This window comes from Hyla sarda, unplaced genomic scaffold (assembly GCF_029499605.1).
Source record: "Hyla sarda isolate aHylSar1 unplaced genomic scaffold, aHylSar1.hap1 scaffold_588, whole genome shotgun sequence".
NCBI lineage: Eukaryota > Metazoa > Chordata > Amphibia > Anura > Hylidae > Hyla > Hyla sarda.
In genome coordinates, this window is record NW_026610601.1 from 96,438 (window position 1) to 116,393 (window position 19,956).

Here is a 19,956-nt window from a genome sequence, read left to right on the forward strand (position 1 = left end):
TTCCAGCCATCCATTGCACTAATGGATTGGTCATCAGCTGGCTGTCTATGTCCCGCATCAATATAGACCAAAGTACAGAGGGTTAGGCTATGCTATTGTGCACCTACCTGATGCATCAGAAGGTGCGAGGCCCTTGCTAAATTCTGTGCACAGACTTTGAGATCTATGCTTTAGACTGTATCTAAACCTGCTCCAACATGGACTGACATTCTGGCCTACTTTCAGCCGATGCGACTTGTCTGTCGCTGAACAGTCGCTTTTTATGTATTCAGCACCTATGTATAATGTTGTAAAAATGCTCTAGAAGCTAAAGTCGCAGAAATGTCACACATATTTGGCCTGCAACTTTCTGTGCGACAAATTCAGACAGGAAAAATCAGTATAAATCCTTAGAAAATTATCCCCCAGTGTCTCCATCTGCTGGCGGTATTGAATAAGCATTGCTGCACTGATGGGGTATGCATTAGACGAAAAAAAAGAAGAAAAAGAAGAATAATACGCCCAGAAAAGAGGCGAAAAGGAGAAAAACGTAAAAAAACGTGAAAAAAAAGTAAGAGGAAGAGAAGGGAAAAAAAGGTGGAAATGGGTTTAAAAGTGATTTCGGCGGAGAAATATATATATATATATATATATATATATATATATATATATATATATATACGCGCACACACACACATATATATAAACGTATTCTCCGTTGAGATATTGCAGCCGCTGCTGTGTCCAGGCCCAGGAGCCTTAGCACTGTGCTGTGATGTCACTCAATACCACTGACATCACTAGGTGTAAACAACATCTCTCCTTTGCTGTGTATGTGACTATGGAGCTGTTTGGTGATGTCGTCTATTATGGCCTTCATAGAAGCAACAGGAGATTGTTGCATCCATCTAGAACCCTCAGAACTACAGTGCTATGATGTCACTCACTTCCACAGAGTGTAAACAACAACAACCCAGCTTTGTTGTGTATGTAACCATAGGGATTTGTGATGTCACCTAGAACCTTCACAGCAGCGACAGCTTTATGAGGAGCATCAGCACTGCTCTGCCTGAGCAGAACCATCACCGCCATAGGTTGTCAAATAACCCGGGTTTAACCCACACAGGTAAGTCCAATGGGGTGCAGGCATGTCCTCTATGCTTACAGCTTCCCGTGGGTGTTGGTTTGATACCGTTTGGGGACAGCCAAGGAGGCATCTGCAGGCAACAAAGGTAGGTGTGTGCTTGTGTGTGTGTTTCCTATGCAGATCCTAAGCCCAGTGTCACATGCAAGTAGGAGGAGTAAGAAGGGTTCCTGGCAAATCCGGGTTATGGATTGCATTTAAAAAGGCCCCGTGGGAGTGCAATGGGCCCCTGTCTTGCTGCTTAGCAATAATGGTATGGGTTTAGGTTCTGCTGTGTGTACTGGTGGTTGACTGCCCCCCAGCCCAGAGTGTGCATGGAAAATTGTCTGGCAGCCTCCCTGACAGCAAGCAGTGATAGTGCCCATGAAGGGGACCTTGTTGGGCCCGCCCCTTTCACGGTTATCGCTTCTCGGCCTTTTGGCTAAGATCAAGTGTAGTATCTGTTCTTATCAGTTTAATATCTGATACGTCCCCTATCTGGGGACCATATATTAAATGGATTTTTGAGAACGGGGGCCGATTTCGAAGCTTGCTTCCGTCGCCCTATGCATTGACCCGATATGGCAGTATCTTCGGGTACAGTGCACCACCCCCTTACAGGGTTAAAAAGAAAGATTCCTACTTTCATTGCTACCTGCTTGCTGGCTAGCCAGCTAGCCAGCCCTGTGGGCCTTGCTGCTGCTGCTGCTGCAGCCAAAAAACAAAAGGTGGTGCTGCTGCTGCTTCTGCTTCTGCTTGTGTCTGGCCGCTGTTGGAGCGTCCAGGCACAGGACTTCTGCTGCTGCTGACTAAATGGCCTCCTTAATTGGATCATTTGAGTAGCCAGCACACCTGTGCAGGTAGGGCATGACATGATAGGCAGCTGCCTTGATAGCGGGTGGGTGCTGAATGTTCCTAATTGACAAAATAAGATTAATGCTTATGAAGAAATATAAAATCTCATCCCTTCCCCAATATCGCGCCACACCCCTACCCCTTAATTCCCTGGTTGAACTTGATGGACATATGTCTTTTTTCGACCGTACTAACTATGTAACTATGTAACATAACATGGGGGGGGGGGGTCTCCTGGCTGTTCACACAGGTGTGTCATTGCTGTACATTGACCATGCATTGCTTCTGTGGTATTGCAAAGGCAAAGACAAATGCTTCCAGCCATCCATTGCACTAATGGATTGGTCATCAGCTGGCTGTCTATGTCCCGCATCAATATAGACCAAAGTACAGAGGGTTAGGCTATGCTATTGTGCACCTACCTGATGCATCAGAAGGTGCGAGGCCCTTGCTAAATTCTGTGCACAGACTTTGAGATCTATGCTTTAGACTGTATCTAAACCTGCTCCAACATGGACTGACATTCTGGCCTACTTTCAGCCGATGCGACTTGTCTGTCGCTGAACAGTCGCTTTTTATGTATTCAGCACCTATGTATAATGTTGTAAAAATGCTCTAGAAGCTAAAGTCGCAGAAATGTCACACATATTTGGCCTGCAACTTTCTGTGCGACAAATTCAGACAGGAAAAATCAGTATAAATCCTTAGAAAATTATCCCCCAGTGTCTCCATCTGCTGGCGGTATTGAATAAGCATTGCTGCACTGATGGGGTATGCATTAGACGAAAAAAAAGAAGAAAAAGAAGAATAATACGCCCAGAAAAGAGGCGAAAAGGAGAAAAACGTAAAAAAACGTGAAAAAAAAGTAAGAGGAAGAGAAGGGAAAAAAAGGTGGAAATGGGTTTAAAAGTGATTTCGGCGGAGAAATATATATATATATATATATATATATATATATATATATATATATATATATATATACGCGCACACACACACATATATATAAACGTATTCTCCGTTGAGATATTGCAGCCACTGCTGTGTCCAGGCCCAGGAGCCTTAGCACTGTGCTGTGATGTCACTCAATACCACTGACATCACTAGGTGTAAACAACATCTCTCCTTTGCTGTGTATGTGACTATGGAGCTGTTTGGTGATGTCGTCTATTATGGCCTTCATAGAAGCAACAGGAGATTGTTGCATCCATCTAGAACCCTCAGAACTACAGTGCTATGATGTCACTCACTTCCACAGAGTGTAAACAACAACAACCCAGCTTTGTTGTGTATGTAACCATAGGGATTTGTGATGTCACCTAGAACCTTCACAGCAGCGACAGCTTTATGAGGAGCATCAGCACTGCTCTGCCTGAGCAGAACCATCACCGCCATAGGTTGTCAAATAACCCGGGTTTAACCCACACAGGTAAGTCCAATGGGGTGCAGGCATGTCCTCTATGCTTACAGCTTCCCGTGGGTGTTGGTTTGATACCGTTTGGGGACAGCCAAGGAGGCATCTGCAGGCAACAAAGGTAGGTGTGTGCTTGTGTGTGTGTTTCCTATGCAGATCCTAAGCCCAGTGTCACATGCAAGTAGGAGGAGTAAGAAGGGTTCCTGGCAAATCCGGGTTATGGATTGCATTTAAAAAGGCCCCGTGGGAGTGCAATGGGCCCCTGTCTTGCTGCTTAGCAATAATGGTATGGGTTTAGGTTCTGCTGTGTGTACTGGTGGTTGACTGCCCCCCAGCCCAGAGTGTGCATGGAAAATTGTCTGGCAGCCTCCCTGACAGCAAGCAGTGATAGTGCCCATGAAGGGGACCTTGTTGGGCCCGCCCCTTTCACGGTTATCGCTTCTCGGCCTTTTGGCTAAGATCAAGTGTAGTATCTGTTCTTATCAGTTTAATATCTGATACGTCCCCTATCTGGGGACCATATATTAAATGGATTTTTGAGAACGGGGGCCGATTTCGAAGCTTGCTTCCGTCGCCCTATGCATTGACCCGATATGGCAGTATCTTCGGGTACAGTGCACCACCCCCTTACAGGGTTAAAAAGAAAGATTCCTACTTTCATTGCTACCTGCTTGCTGGCTAGCCAGCTAGCCAGCCCTGTGGGCCTTGCTGCTGCTGCTGCTGCAGCCAAAAAACAAAAGGTGGTGCTGCTGCTGCTTCTGCTTCTGCTTGTGTCTGGCCGCTGTTGGAGCGTCCAGGCACAGGACTTCTGCTGCTGCTGACTAAATGGCCTCCTTAATTGGATCATTTGAGTAGCCAGCACACCTGTGCAGGTAGGGCATGACATGATAGGCAGCTGCCTTGATAGCGGGTGGGTGCTGAATGTTCCTAATTGACAAAATAAGATTAATGCTTATGAAGAAATATAAAATCTCATCCCTTCCCCAATATCGCGCCACACCCCTACCCCTTAATTCCCTGGTTGAACTTGATGGACATATGTCTTTTTTCGACCGTACTAACTATGTAACTATGTAACATAACATGGGGGGGGGGGGTCTCCTGGCTGTTCACACAGGTGTGTCATTGCTGTACATTGACCATGCATTGCTTCTGTGGTATTGCAAAGGCAAAGACAAATGCTTCCAGCCATCCATTGCACTAATGGATTGGTCATCAGCTGGCTGTCTATGTCCCGCATCAATATAGACCAAAGTACAGAGGGTTAGGCTATGCTATTGTGCACCTACCTGATGCATCAGAAGGTGCGAGGCCCTTGCTAAATTCTGTGCACAGACTTTGAGATCTATGCTTTAGACTGTATCTAAACCTGCTCCAACATGGACTGACATTCTGGCCTACTTTCAGCCGATGCGACTTGTCTGTCGCTGAACAGTCGCTTTTTATGTATTCAGCACCTATGTATAATGTTGTAAAAATGCTCTAGAAGCTAAAGTCGCAGAAATGTCACACATATTTGGCCTGCAACTTTCTGTGCGACAAATTCAGACAGGAAAAATCAGTATAAATCCTTAGAAAATTATCCCCCAGTGTCTCCATCTGCTGGCGGTATTGAATAAGCATTGCTGCACTGATGGGGTATGCATTAGACGAAAAAAAAGAAGAAAAAGAAGAATAATACGCCCAGAAAAGAGGCGAAAAGGAGAAAAACGTAAAAAAACGTGAAAAAAAAGTAAGAGGAAGAGAAGGGAAAAAAAGGTGGAAATGGGTTTAAAAGTGATTTCGGCGGAGAAATATATATATATATATATATATATATATATATATATATATATATATATATACGCGCACACACACACATATATATAAACGTATTCTCCGTTGAGATATTGCAGCCGCTGCTGTGTCCAGGCCCAGGAGCCTTAGCACTGTGCTGTGATGTCACTCAATACCACTGACATCACTAGGTGTAAACAACATCTCTCCTTTGCTGTGTATGTGACTATGGAGCTGTTTGGTGATGTCGTCTATTATGGCCTTCATAGAAGCAACAGGAGATTGTTGCATCCATCTAGAACCCTCAGAACTACAGTGCTATGATGTCACTCACTTCCACAGGCCTTGCAGAGTGTAAACAACAACAACCCAGCTTTGTTGTGTATGTAACCATAGGGATTTGTGATGTCACCTAGAACCTTCACAGCAGCGACAGCTTTATGAGGAGCATCAGCACTGCTCTGCCTGAGCAGAACCATCACCGCCATAGGTTGTCAAATAACCCGGGTTTAACCCACACAGGTAAGTCCAATGGGGTGCAGGCATGTCCTCTATGCTTACAGCTTCCCGTGGGTGTTGGTTTGATACCGTTTGGGGACAGCCAAGGAGGCATCTGCAGGCAACAAAGGTAGGTGTGTGCTTGTGTGTGTGTTTCCTATGCAGATCCTAAGCCCAGTGTCACATGCAAGTAGGAGGAGTAAGAAGGGTTCCTGGCAAATCCGGGTTATGGATTGCATTTAAAAAGGCCCCGTGGGAGTGCAATGGGCCCCTGTCTTGCTGCTTAGCAATAATGGTATGGGTTTAGGTTCTGCTGTGTGTACTGGTGGTTGACTGCCCCCCAGCCCAGAGTGTGCATGGAAAATTGTCTGGCAGCCTCCCTGACAGCAAGCAGTGATAGTGCCCATGAAGGGGACCTTGTTGGGCCCGCCCCTTTCACGGTTATCGCTTCTCGGCCTTTTGGCTAAGATCAAGTGTAGTATCTGTTCTTATCAGTTTAATATCTGATACGTCCCCTATCTGGGGACCATATATTAAATGGATTTTTGAGAACGGGGGCCGATTTCGAAGCTTGCTTCCGTCGCCCTATGCATTGACCCGATATGGCAGTATCTTCGGGTACAGTGCACCACCCCCTTACAGGGTTAAAAAGAAAGATTCCTACTTTCATTGCTACCTGCTTGCTGGCTAGCCAGCTAGCCAGCCCTGTGGGCCTTGCTGCTGCTGCTGCTGCAGCCAAAAAACAAAAGGTGGTGCTGCTGCTGCTTCTGCTTCTGCTTGTGTCTGGCCGCTGTTGGAGCGTCCAGGCACAGGACTTCTGCTGCTGCTGACTAAATGGCCTCCTTAATTGGATCATTTGAGTAGCCAGCACACCTGTGCAGGTAGGGCATGACATGATAGGCAGCTGCCTTGATAGCGGGTGGGTGCTGAATGTTCCTAATTGACAAAATAAGATTAATGCTTATGAAGAAATATAAAATCTCATCCCTTCCCCAATATCGCGCCACACCCCTACCCCTTAATTCCCTGGTTGAACTTGATGGACATATGTCTTTTTTCGACCGTACTAACTATGTAACTATGTAACATAACATGGGGGGGGGGGTCTCCTGGCTGTTCACACAGGTGTGTCATTGCTGTACATTGACCATGCATTGCTTCTGTGGTATTGCAAAGGCAAAGACAAATGCTTCCAGCCATCCATTGCACTAATGGATTGGTCATCAGCTGGCTGTCTATGTCCCGCATCAATATAGACCAAAGTACAGAGGGTTAGGCTATGCTATTGTGCACCTACCTGATGCATCAGAAGGTGCGAGGCCCTTGCTAAATTCTGTGCACAGACTTTGAGATCTATGCTTTAGACTGTATCTAAACCTGCTCCAACATGGACTGACATTCTGGCCTACTTTCAGCCGATGCGACTTGTCTGTCGCTGAACAGTCGCTTTTTATGTATTCAGCACCTATGTATAATGTTGTAAAAATGCTCTAGAAGCTAAAGTCGCAGAAATGTCACACATATTTGGCCTGCAACTTTCTGTGCGACAAATTCAGACAGGAAAAATCAGTATAAATCCTTAGAAAATTATCCCCCAGTGTCTCCATCTGCTGGCGGTATTGAATAAGCATTGCTGCACTGATGGGGTATGCATTAGACGAAAAAAAAGAAGAAAAAGAAGAATAATACGCCCAGAAAAGAGGCGAAAAGGAGAAAAACGTAAAAAAACGTGAAAAAAAAGTAAGAGGAAGAGAAGGGAAAAAAAGGTGGAAATGGGTTTAAAAGTGATTTCGGCGGAGAAATATATATATATATATATATATATATATATATATATATATATATATACGCGCACACACACACATATATATAAACGTATTCTCCGTTGAGATATTGCAGCCGCTGCTGTGTCCAGGCCCAGGAGCCTTAGCACTGTGCTGTGATGTCACTCAATACCACTGACATCACTAGGTGTAAACAACATCTCTCCTTTGCTGTGTATGTGACTATGGAGCTGTTTGGTGATGTCGTCTATTATGGCCTTCATAGAAGCAACAGGAGATTGTTGCATCCATCTAGAACCCTCAGAACTACAGTGCTATGATGTCACTCACTTCCACAGGCCTTGCAGAGTGTAAACAACAACAACCCAGCTTTGTTGTGTATGTAACCATAGGGATTTGTGATGTCACCTAGAACCTTCACAGCAGCGACAGCTTTATGAGGAGCATCAGCACTGCTCTGCCTGAGCAGAACCATCACCGCCATAGGTTGTCAAATAACCCGGGTTTAACCCACACAGGTAAGTCCAATGGGGTGCAGGCATGTCCTCTATGCTTACAGCTTCCCGTGGGTGTTGGTTTGATACCGTTTGGGGACAGCCAAGGAGGCATCTGCAGGCAACAAAGGTAGGTGTGTGCTTGTGTGTGTGTTTCCTATGCAGATCCTAAGCCCAGTGTCACATGCAAGTAGGAGGAGTAAGAAGGGTTCCTGGCAAATCCGGGTTATGGATTGCATTTAAAAAGGCCCCGTGGGAGTGCAATGGGCCCCTGTCTTGCTGCTTAGCAATAATGGTATGGGTTTAGGTTCTGCTGTGTGTACTGGTGGTTGACTGCCCCCCAGCCCAGAGTGTGCATGGAAAATTGTCTGGCAGCCTCCCTGACAGCAAGCAGTGATAGTGCCCATGAAGGGGACCTTGTTGGGCCCGCCCCTTTCACGGTTATCGCTTCTCGGCCTTTTGGCTAAGATCAAGTGTAGTATCTGTTCTTATCAGTTTAATATCTGATACGTCCCCTATCTGGGGACCATATATTAAATGGATTTTTGAGAACGGGGGCCGATTTCGAAGCTTGCTTCCGTCGCCCTATGCATTGACCCGATATGGCAGTATCTTCGGGTACAGTGCACCACCCCCTTACAGGGTTAAAAAGAAAGATTCCTACTTTCATTGCTACCTGCTTGCTGGCTAGCCAGCTAGCCAGCCCTGTGGGCCTTGCTGCTGCTGCTGCTGCAGCCAAAAAACAAAAGGTGGTGCTGCTGCTGCTTCTGCTTCTGCTTGTGTCTGGCCGCTGTTGGAGCGTCCAGGCACAGGACTTCTGCTGCTGCTGACTAAATGGCCTCCTTAATTGGATCATTTGAGTAGCCAGCACACCTGTGCAGGTAGGGCATGACATGATAGGCAGCTGCCTTGATAGCGGGTGGGTGCTGAATGTTCCTAATTGACAAAATAAGATTAATGCTTATGAAGAAATATAAAATCTCATCCCTTCCCCAATATCGCGCCACACCCCTACCCCTTAATTCCCTGGTTGAACTTGATGGACATATGTCTTTTTTCGACCGTACTAACTATGTAACTATGTAACATAACATGGGGGGGGGGGGGGGGGTCTCCTGGCTGTTCACACAGGTGTGTCATTGCTGTACATTGACCATGCATTGCTTCTGTGGTATTGCAAAGGCAAAGACAAATGCTTCCAGCCATCCATTGCACTAATGGATTGGTCATCAGCTGGCTGTCTATGTCCCGCATCAATATAGACCAAAGTACAGAGGGTTAGGCTATGCTATTGTGCACCTACCTGATGCATCAGAAGGTGCGAGGCCCTTGCTAAATTCTGTGCACAGACTTTGAGATCTATGCTTTAGACTGTATCTAAACCTGCTCCAACATGGACTGACATTCTGGCCTACTTTCAGCCGATGCGACTTGTCTGTCGCTGAACAGTCGCTTTTTATGTATTCAGCACCTATGTATAATGTTGTAAAAATGCTCTAGAAGCTAAAGTCGCAGAAATGTCACACATATTTGGCCTGCAACTTTCTGTGCGACAAATTCAGACAGGAAAAATCAGTATAAATCCTTAGAAAATTATCCCCCAGTGTCTCCATCTGCTGGCGGTATTGAATAAGCATTGCTGCACTGATGGGGTATGCATTAGACGAAAAAAAAGAAGAAAAAGAAGAATAATACGCCCAGAAAAGAGGCGAAAAGGAGAAAAACGTAAAAAAACGTGAAAAAAAAGTAAGAGGAAGAGAAGGGAAAAAAAGGTGGAAATGGGTTTAAAAGTGATTTCGGCGGAGAAATATATATATATATATATATATATATATATATATATACGCGCACACACACACATATATATAAACGTATTCTCCGTTGAGATATTGCAGCCGCTGCTGTGTCCAGGCCCAGGAGCCTTAGCACTGTGCTGTGATGTCACTCAATACCACTGACATCACTAGGTGTAAACAACATCTCTCCTTTGCTGTGTATGTGACTATGGAGCTGTTTGGTGATGTCGTCTATTATGGCCTTCATAGAAGCAACAGGAGATTGTTGCATCCATCTAGAACCCTCAGAACTACAGTGCTATGATGTCACTCACTTCCATAGGCTTTGCAGAGTGTAAACAACAACAACCCAGCTTTGTTGTGTATGTAACCATAGGGATTTGTGATGTCACCTAGAACCTTCACAGCAGCGACAGCTTTATGAGGAGCATCATCACTGCTCTGCCTGAGCAGAACCATCACCGCCATAGGTTGTCAAATAACCCGGGTTTAACCCACACAGGTAAGTCCAATGGGGTGCAGGCATGTCCTCTATGCTTACAGCTTCCCGTGGGTGTTGGTTTGATACCGTTTGGGGACAGCCAAGGAGGCATCTGCAGGCAACAAAGGTAGGTGTGTGCTTGTGTGTGTGTTTCCTATGCAGATCCTAAGCCCAGTGTCACATGCAAGTAGGAGGAGTAAGAAGGGTTCCTGGCAAATCCGGGTTATGGATTGCATTTAAAAAGGCCCCGTGGGAGTGCAATGGGCCCCTGTCTTGCTGCTTAGCAATAATGGTATGGGTTTAGGTTCTGCTGTGTGTACTGGTGGTTGACTGCCCCCCAGCCCAGAGTGTGCATGGAAAATTGTCTGGCAGCCTCCCTGACAGCAAGCAGTGATAGTGCCCATGAAGGGGACCTTGTTGGGCCCGCCCCTTTCACGGTTATCGCTTCTCGGCCTTTTGGCTAAGATCAAGTGTAGTATCTGTTCTTATCAGTTTAATATCTGATACGTCCCCTATCTGGGGACCATATATTAAATGGATTTTTGAGAACGGGGGCCGATTTCGAAGCTTGCTTCCGTCGCCCTATGCATTGACCCGATATGGCAGTATCTTCGGGTACAGTGCACCACCCCCTTACAGGGTTAAAAAGAAAGATTCCTACTTTCATTGCTACCTGCTTGCTGGCTAGCCAGCTAGCCAGCCCTGTGGGCCTTGCTGCTGCTGCTGCTGCAGCCAAAAAACAAAAGGTGGTGCTGCTGCTGCTTCTGCTTCTGCTTGTGTCTGGCCGCTGTTGGAGCGTCCAGGCACAGGACTTCTGCTGCTGCTGACTAAATGGCCTCCTTAATTGGATCATTTGAGTAGCCAGCACACCTGTGCAGGTAGGGCATGACATGATAGGCAGCTGCCTTGATAGCGGGTGGGTGCTGAATGTTCCTAATTGACAAAATAAGATTAATGCTTATGAAGAAATATAAAATCTCATCCCTTCCCCAATATCGCGCCACACCCCTACCCCTTAATTCCCTGGTTGAACTTGATGGACATATGTCTTTTTTCGACCGTACTAACTATGTAACTATGTAACATAACATGGGGGGGGGGGTCTCCTGGCTGTTCACACAGGTGTGTCATTGCTGTACATTGACCATGCATTGCTTCTGTGGTATTGCAAAGGCAAAGACAAATGCTTCCAGCCATCCATTGCACTAATGGATTGGTCATCAGCTGGCTGTCTATGTCCCGCATCAATATAGACCAAAGTACAGAGGGTTAGGCTATGCTATTGTGCACCTACCTGATGCATCAGAAGGTGCGAGGCCCTTGCTAAATTCTGTGCACAGACTTTGAGATCTATGCTTTAGACTGTATCTAAACCTGCTCCAACATGGACTGACATTCTGGCCTACTTTCAGCCGATGCGACTTGTCTGTCGCTGAACAGTCGCTTTTTATGTATTCAGCACCTATGTATAATGTTGTAAAAATGCTCTAGAAGCTAAAGTCGCAGAAATGTCACACATATTTGGCCTGCAACTTTCTGTGCGACAAATTCAGACAGGAAAAATCAGTATAAATCCTTAGAAAATTATCCCCCAGTGTCTCCATCTGCTGGCGGTATTGAATAAGCATTGCTGCACTGATGGGGTATGCATTAGACGAAAAAAAAGAAGAAAAAGAAGAATAATACGCCCAGAAAAGAGGCGAAAAGGAGAAAAACGTAAAAAAACGTGAAAAAAAAGTAAGAGGAAGAGAAGGGAAAAAAAAGGTGGAAATGGGTTTAAAAGTGATTTCGGCGGAGAAATATATATATATATATATATATATATATATATATATATATATATATACGCGCACACACACACATATATATAAACGTATTCTCCGTTGAGATATTGCAGCCGCTGCTGTGTCCAGGCCCAGGAGCCTTAGCACTGTGCTGTGATGTCACTCAATACCACTGACATCACTAGGTGTAAACAACATCTCTCCTTTGCTGTGTATGTGACTATGGAGCTGTTTGGTGATGTCGTCTATTATGGCCTTCATAGAAGCAACAGGAGATTGTTGCATCCATCTAGAACCCTCAGAACTACAGTGCTATGATGTCACTCACTTCCACAGGCCTTGCAGAGTGTAAACAACAACAACCCAGCTTTGTTGTGTATGTAACCATAGGGATTTGTGATGTCACCTAGAACCTTCACAGCAGCGACAGCTTTATGAGGAGCATCAGCACTGCTCTGCCTGAGCAGAACCATCACCGCCATAGGTTGTCAAATAACCCGGGTTTAACCCACACAGGTAAGTCCAATGGGGTGCAGGCATGTCCTCTATGCTTACAGCTTCCCGTGGGTGTTGGTTTGATACCGTTTGGGGACAGCCAAGGAGGCATCTGCAGGCAACAAAGGTAGGTGTGTGCTTGTGTGTGTGTTTCCTATGCAGATCCTAAGCCCAGTGTCACATGCAAGTAGGAGGAGTAAGAAGGGTTCCTGGCAAATCCGGGTTATGGATTGCATTTAAAAAGGCCCCGTGGGAGTGCAATGGGCCCCTGTCTTGCTGCTTAGCAATAATGGTATGGGTTTAGGTTCTGCTGTGTGTACTGGTGGTTGACTGCCCCCCAGCCCAGAGTGTGCATGGAAAATTGTCTGGCAGCCTCCCTGACAGCAAGCAGTGATAGTGCCCATGAAGGGGACCTTGTTGGGCCCGCCCCTTTCACGGTTATCGCTTCTCGGCCTTTTGGCTAAGATCAAGTGTAGTATCTGTTCTTATCAGTTTTCATGCTGGTTGGGATGGGTGCTGCATGGAGGATGCAGGTGTACCAGGGCTTTCCGGGGCTGGTTCTGAGGAATCAGCTCGACGGCTGCCCCGATGTGACCTGTTCCCTCCGGGTCTCGCCATGAGGCTGAGAGGGTCTAGAGCCGAGGTACTTTTGTGCCTCGGGGAGTGGTGACCCCGAGGTGCCGAAACTCACTGGGAGAATAGACTCACTGAGTTGAAGCACGGGCACCATAATCTCTTCACCTTGTGGCACTCACCTCTTGATTCCCGGCCTTCTGGCTAGGATCAGAGAAATTTTTATAGATCCGGCCGGATGTCCGGGCAGTATATCTGCACACATTCACTTATTTATTTCTTCTTTGTCTCACTGTGTCACTTTTTGCGTGTTGTGTGTTCACAGGATTTGTCAGGATGCGGTAGCCCTTCTGGGTGTCCCTCCTGGCGGTCTAGGGGAGGTGTGTGTGGCCATTAGGTTCCGCACCTCCCTGCAAACACCCCGGGTACTCCTGCTTTGGCAGGGTACCTACCGTAATCGGCTCTGCGGGCAGATACCTTGGCCAACGCCAAGGGGGATGCCGGGAGCATTTGTGGTCCCCTAGTAGCTTCGGCGAAAAGGGACATCGAACCTGGAACCTCGCAGGTACCTTTTGGTCCGGAGGTGAAGGGTAAGGTTTGTTGGGGGGCCTCTCTCCTATCGGAGAAGGGCTTGCGATAGACCGCATCCTTTGTGCACGTTTTTTTAGTGTAACACGTTTGCACTTTTTCTTGCACTTTGGGTGAATCGAAAGCACGTTCCTCGGCTTTAGATAAAAAAAAAAAAAAAAAAAAAAATCTGTTCTTATCAGTTTAATATCTGATACGTCCCCTATCTGGGGACCATATATTAAATGGATTTTTGAGAACGGGGGCCGATTTCGAAGCTTGCTTCCGTCGCCCTATGCATTGACCCGATATGGCAGTATCTTCGGGTACAGTGCACCACCCCCTTACAGGGTTAAAAAGAAAGATTCCTACTTTCATTGCTACCTGCTTGCTGGCTAGCCAGCTAGCCAGCCCTGTGGGCCTTGCTGCTGCTGCTGCTGCAGCCAAAAAACAAAAGGTGGTGCTGCTGCTGCTTCTGCTTCTGCTTGTGTCTGGCCGCTGTTGGAGCGTCCAGGCACAGGACTTCTGCTGCTGCTGACTAAATGGCCTCCTTAATTGGATCATTTGAGTAGCCAGCACACCTGTGCAGGTAGGGCATGACATGATAGGCAGCTGCCTTGATAGCGGGTGGGTGCTGAATGTTCCTAATTGACAAAATAAGATTAATGCTTATGAAGAAATATAAAATCTCATCCCTTCCCCAATATCGCGCCACACCCCTACCCCTTAATTCCCTGGTTGAACTTGATGGACATATGTCTTTTTTCGACCGTACTAACTATGTAACTATGTAACATAACATGGGGGGGGGGGGGTCTCCTGGCTGTTCACACAGGTGTGTCATTGCTGTACATTGACCATGCATTGCTTCTGTGGTATTGCAAAGGCAAAGACAAATGCTTCCAGCCATCCATTGCACTAATGGATTGGTCATCAGCTGGCTGTCTATGTCCCGCATCAATATAGACCAAAGTACAGAGGGTTAGGCTATGCTATTGTGCACCTACCTGATGCATCAGAAGGTGCGAGGCCCTTGCTAAATTCTGTGCACAGACTTTGAGATCTATGCTTTAGACTGTATCTAAACCTGCTCCAACATGGACTGACATTCTGGCCTACTTTCAGCCGATGCGACTTGTCTGTCGCTGAACAGTCGCTTTTTATGTATTCAGCACCTATGTATAATGTTGTAAAAATGCTCTAGAAGCTAAAGTCGCAGAAATGTCACACATATTTGGCCTGCAACTTTCTGTGCGACAAATTCAGACAGGAAAAATCAGTATAAATCCTTAGAAAATTATCCCCCAGTGTCTCCATCTGCTGGCGGTATTGAATAAGCATTGCTGCACTGATGGGGTATGCATTAGACGAAAAAAAAGAAGAAAAAGAAGAATAATACGCCCAGAAAAGAGGCGAAAAGGAGAAAAACGTAAAAAAACGTGAAAAAAAAGTAAGAGGAAGAGAAGGGAAAAAAAGGTGGAAATGGGTTTAAAAGTGATTTCGGCGGAGAAATATATATATATATATATATATATATATATATATATATATATATACGCGCACACACACACATATATATAAACGTATTCTCCGTTGAGATATTGCAGCCGCTGCTGTGTCCAGGCCCAGGAGCCTTAGCACTGTGCTGTGATGTCACTCAATACCACTGACATCACTAGGTGTAAACAACATCTCTCCTTTGCTGTGTATGTGACTATGGAGCTGTTTGGTGATGTCGTCTATTATGGCCTTCATAGAAGCAACAGGAGATTGTTGCATCCATCTAGAACCCTCAGAACTACAGTGCTATGATGTCACTCACTTCCACAGGCCTTGCAGAGTGTAAACAACAACAACCCAGCTTTGTTGTGTATGTAACCATAGGGATTTGTGATGTCACCTAGAACCTTCACAGCAGCGACAGCTTTATGAGGAGCATCAGCACTGCTCTGCCTGAGCAGAACCATCACCGCCATAGGTTGTCAAATAACCCGGGTTTAACCCACACAGGTAAGTCCAATGGGGTGCAGGCATGTCCTCTATGCTTACAGCTTCCCGTGGGTGTTGGTTTGATACCGTTTGGGGACAGCCAAGGAGGCATCTGCAGGCAACAAAGGTAGGTGTGTGCTTGTGTGTGTGTTTCCTATGCAGATCCTAAGCCCAGTGTCACATGCAAGTAGGAGGAGTAAGAAGGGTTCCTGGCAAATCCGGGTTATGGATTGCATTTAAAAAGGCCCCGTGGGAGTGCAATGGGCCCCTGTCTTGCTGCTTAGCAATAATGGTATGGGTTTAGGTTCTGCTGTGTGTACTGGTGGTTGACTGCCCCCCAGCCCAGAGTGTGCATGGAAAATTGTCTGGCAGCCTCCCTGACAGCAAGCAGTGATAGTGCCCATGAAGGGGACCTTGTTGGGCCCGCCCCTTTCACGGTTATCGCTTCTCGGCCTTTTGGCTAAGATCAAGTGTAGTATCTGTTCTTATCAGTTTAATATCTGATACGTCCCCTATCTGGGGACCATATATTAAATGGATTTTTGAGAACGGGGGCCGATTTCGAAGCTTGCTTCCGTCGCCCTATGCATTGACCCGATATGGCAGTATCTTCGGGTACAGTGCACCACCCCCTTACAGGGTTAAAAAGAAAGATTCCTACTTTCATTGCTACCTGCTTGCTGGCTAGCCAGCTAGCCAGCCCTGTGGGCCTTGCTGCTGCTGCTGCTGCAGCCAAAAAACAAAAGGTGGTGCTGCTGCTGCTTCTGCTTCTGCTTGTGTCTGGCCGCTGTTGGAGCGTCCAGGCACAGGACTTCTGCTGCTGCTGACTAAATGGCCTCCTTAATTGGATCATTTGAGTAGCCAGCACACCTGTGCAGGTAGGGCATGACATGATAGGCAGCTGCCTTGATAGCGGGTGGGTGCTGAATGTTCCTAATTGACAAAATAAGATTAATGCTTATGAAGAAATATAAAATCTCATCCCTTCCCCAATATCGCGCCACACCCCTACCCCTTAATTCCCTGGTTGAACTTGATGGACATATGTCTTTTTTCGACCGTACTAACTATGTAACTATGTAACATAACATGGGGGGGGGGGGTCTCCTGGCTGTTCACACAGGTGTGTCATTGCTGTACATTGACCATGCATTGCTTCTGTGGTATTGCAAAGGCAAAGACAAATGCTTCCAGCCATCCATTGCACTAATGGATTGGTCATCAGCTGGCTGTCTATGTCCCGCATCAATATAGACCAAAGTACAGAGGGTTAGGCTATGCTATTGTGCACCTACCTGATGCATCAGAAGGTGCGAGGCCCTTGCTAAATTCTGTGCACAGACTTTGAGATCTATGCTTTAGACTGTATCTAAACCTGCTCCAACATGGACTGACATTCTGGCCTACTTTCAGCCGATGCGACTTGTCTGTCGCTGAACAGTCGCTTTTTATGTATTCAGCACCTATGTATAATGTTGTAAAAATGCTCTAGAAGCTAAAGTCGCAGAAATGTCACACATATTTGGCCTGTAACTTTCTGTGCGACAAATTCAGACAGGAAAAATCAGTATAAATCCTTAGAAAATTATCCCCCAGTGTCTCCATCTGCTGGCGGTATTGAATAAGCATTGCTGCACTGATGGGGTATGCATTAGACGAAAAAAAAGAAGAAAAAGAAGAATAATACGCCCAGAAAAGAGGCGAAAAGGAGAAAAACGTAAAAAAACGTGAAAAAAAAGTAAGAGGAAGAGAAGGGAAAAAAAGGTGGAAATGGGTTTAAAAGTGATTTCGGCGGAGAAATATATATATATATATATATATATATATATATATATATATATATATATATATATATACGCGCACACACACACATATATATAAACGTATTCTCCGTTGAGATATTGCAGCCGCTGCTGTGTCCAGGCCCAGGAGCCTTAGCACTGTGCTGTGATGTCACTCAATACCACTGACATCACTAGGTGTAAACAACATCTCTCCTTTGCTGTGTATGTGACTATGGAGCTGTTTGGTGATGTCGTCTATTATGGCCTTCATAGAAGCAACAGGAGATTGTTGCATCCATCTAGAACCCTCAGAACTACAGTGCTATGATGTCACTCACTTCCACAGGCCTTGCAGAGTGTAAACAACAACAACCCAGCTTTGTTGTGTATGTAACCATAGGGATTTGTGATGTCACCTAGAACCTTCACAGCAGCGACAGCTTTATGAGGAGCATCAGCACTGCTCTGCCTGAGCAGAACCATCACCGCCATAGGTTGTCAAATAACCCGGGTTTAACCCACACAGGTAAGTCCAATGGGGTGCAGGCATGTCCTCTATGCTTACAGCTTCCCGTGGGTGTTGGTTTGATACCGTTTGGGGACAGCCAAGGAGGCATCTGCAGGCAACAAAGGTAGGTGTGTGCTTGTGTGTGTGTTTCCTATGCAGATCCTAAGCCCAGTGTCACATGCAAGTAGGAGGAGTAAGAAGGGTTCCTGGCAAATCCGGGTTATGGATTGCATTTAAAAAGGCCCCGTGGGAGTGCAATGGGCCCCTGTCTTGCTGCTTAGCAATAATGGTATGGGTTTAGGTTCTGCTGTGTGTACTGGTGGTTGACTGCCCCCCAGCCCAGAGTGTGCATGGAAAATTGTCTGGCAGCCTCCCTGACAGCAAGCAGTGATAGTGCCCATGAAGGGGACCTTGTTGGGCCCGCCCCTTTCACGGTTATCGCTTCTCGGCCTTTTGGCTAAGATCAAGTGTAGTATCTGTTCTTATCAGTTTAATATCTGATACGTCCCCTATCTGGGGACCATATATTAAATGGATTTTTGAGAACGGGGGCCGATTTCGAAGCTTGCTTCCGTCGCCCTATGCATTGACCCGATATGGCAGTATCTTCGGGTACAGTGCACCACCCCCTTACAGGGTTAAAAAGAAAGATTCCTACTTTCATTGCTACCTGCTTGCTGGCTAGCCAGCTAGCCAGCCCTGTGGGCCTTGCTGCTGCTGCTGCTGCAGCCAAAAAACAAAAGGTGGTGCTGCTGCTGCTTCTGCTTCTGTTTGTGTCTGGCCGCTGTTGGAGCGTCCAGGCACAGGACTTCTGCTGCTGCTGACTAAATGGCCTCCTTAATTGGATCATTTGAGTAGCCAGCACACCTGTGCAGGTAGGGCATGACATGATAGGCAGCTGCCTTGATAGCGGGTGGGTGCTGAATGTTCCTAATTGACAAAATAAGATTAATGCTTATGAAGAAATATAAAATCTCATCCCTTCCCCAATATCGCGCCACACCCCTACCCCTTAATTCCCTGGTTGAACTTGATGGACATATGTCTTTTTTCGACCGTACTAACTATGTAACTATGTAACATAACATGGGGGGGGGGGGGGGGGTCTCCTGGCTGTTCACACAGGTGTGTCATTGCTGTACATTGACCATGCATTGCTTCTGTGGTATTGCAAAGGCAAAGACAGATGCTTCCAGCCATCCATTGCACTAATGGATTGGTCATCAGCTGGCTGTCTATGTCCCGCATCAATATAGACCAAAGTACAGAGGGTTAGGCTATGCTATTGTGCACCTACCTGATGCATCAGAAGGTGCGAGGCCCTTGCTAAATTCTGTGCACAGACTTTGAGATCTATGCTTTAGACTGTATCTAAACCTGCTCCAACATGGACTGACATTCTGGCCTACTTTCAGCCGATGCGACTTGTCTGTCGCTGAACAGTCGCTTTTTATGTATTCAGCACCTATGTATAATGTTGTAAAAATGCTCTAGAAGCTAAAGTCGCAGAAATGTCACACATATTTGGCCTGCAACTTTCTGTGCGACAAATTCAGACAGGAAAAATCAGTATAAATCCTTAGAAAATTATCCCCCAGTGTCTCCATCTGCTGGCGGTATTGAATAAGCATTGCTGCACTGATGGGGTATGCATTAGACGAAAAAAAAGAAGAAAAAGAAGAATAATACGCCCAGAAAAGAGGCGAAAAGGAGAAAAACGTAAAAAAACGTGAAAAAAAAGTAAGAGGAAGAGAAGGGAAAAAAAGGTGGAAATGGGTTTAAAAGTGATTTCGGCGGAGAAATATATATATATATATATATATATATATATATATATATATATATATATACGCGCACACACACACATATATATAAACGTATTCTCCGTTGAGATATTGCAGCCGCTGCTGTGTCCAGGCCCAGGAGCCTTAGCACTGTGCTGTGATGTCACTCAATACCACTGACATCACTAGGTGTAAACAACATCTCTCCTTTGCTGTGTATGTGACTATGGAGCTGTTTGGTGATGTCGTCTATTATGGCCTTCATAGAAGCAACA

The 19,956-nt window shown here is 46.0% G+C and overlaps 8 non-coding genes and 1 pseudogene across 8 annotated transcripts; all 9 read left to right on the top strand.

Annotated features, from left to right (window-relative positions):
- The first annotated feature begins 1,524 nt into the window (after positions 1-1,524).
- Positions 1,525-1,715, top strand: LOC130340368 (U2 spliceosomal RNA). The gene has a single exon (XR_008880506.1). It is a non-coding gene; the product is annotated as a U2 spliceosomal RNA (small nuclear RNA).
- A 2,087-nt stretch (positions 1,716-3,802) lies between these two features.
- LOC130340369 (U2 spliceosomal RNA) lies at positions 3,803-3,993 on the top strand. The gene has a single exon (XR_008880507.1). It is a non-coding gene; the product is annotated as a U2 spliceosomal RNA (small nuclear RNA).
- Positions 3,994-6,085: 2,092 nt separating this feature from the next.
- LOC130340370 (U2 spliceosomal RNA) lies at positions 6,086-6,276 on the top strand. The gene has a single exon (XR_008880508.1). It is a non-coding gene; the product is annotated as a U2 spliceosomal RNA (small nuclear RNA).
- A 2,087-nt stretch (positions 6,277-8,363) lies between these two features.
- LOC130340371 (U2 spliceosomal RNA) lies at positions 8,364-8,554 on the top strand. The gene has a single exon (XR_008880509.1). It is a non-coding gene; the product is annotated as a U2 spliceosomal RNA (small nuclear RNA).
- A 2,083-nt stretch (positions 8,555-10,637) lies between these two features.
- On the top strand, positions 10,638-10,828 carry LOC130340372 (U2 spliceosomal RNA). The gene has a single exon (XR_008880510.1). It is a non-coding gene; the product is annotated as a U2 spliceosomal RNA (small nuclear RNA).
- A 2,088-nt stretch (positions 10,829-12,916) lies between these two features.
- LOC130340328 (U2 spliceosomal RNA) lies at positions 12,917-13,076 on the top strand (annotated as a pseudogene).
- Positions 13,077-13,769: 693 nt separating this feature from the next.
- LOC130340324 (U2 spliceosomal RNA) lies at positions 13,770-13,958 on the top strand. Its single transcript, XR_008880470.1, has one exon. It is a non-coding gene; the product is annotated as a U2 spliceosomal RNA (small nuclear RNA).
- Positions 13,959-16,045: 2,087 nt separating this feature from the next.
- Positions 16,046-16,236, top strand: LOC130340374 (U2 spliceosomal RNA). Its single transcript, XR_008880512.1, has one exon. It is a non-coding gene; the product is annotated as a U2 spliceosomal RNA (small nuclear RNA).
- A 2,098-nt stretch (positions 16,237-18,334) lies between these two features.
- Positions 18,335-18,525, top strand: LOC130340375 (U2 spliceosomal RNA). Its single transcript, XR_008880513.1, has one exon. It is a non-coding gene; the product is annotated as a U2 spliceosomal RNA (small nuclear RNA).
- The last annotated feature ends 1,431 nt before the right edge of the window (positions 18,526-19,956 follow it).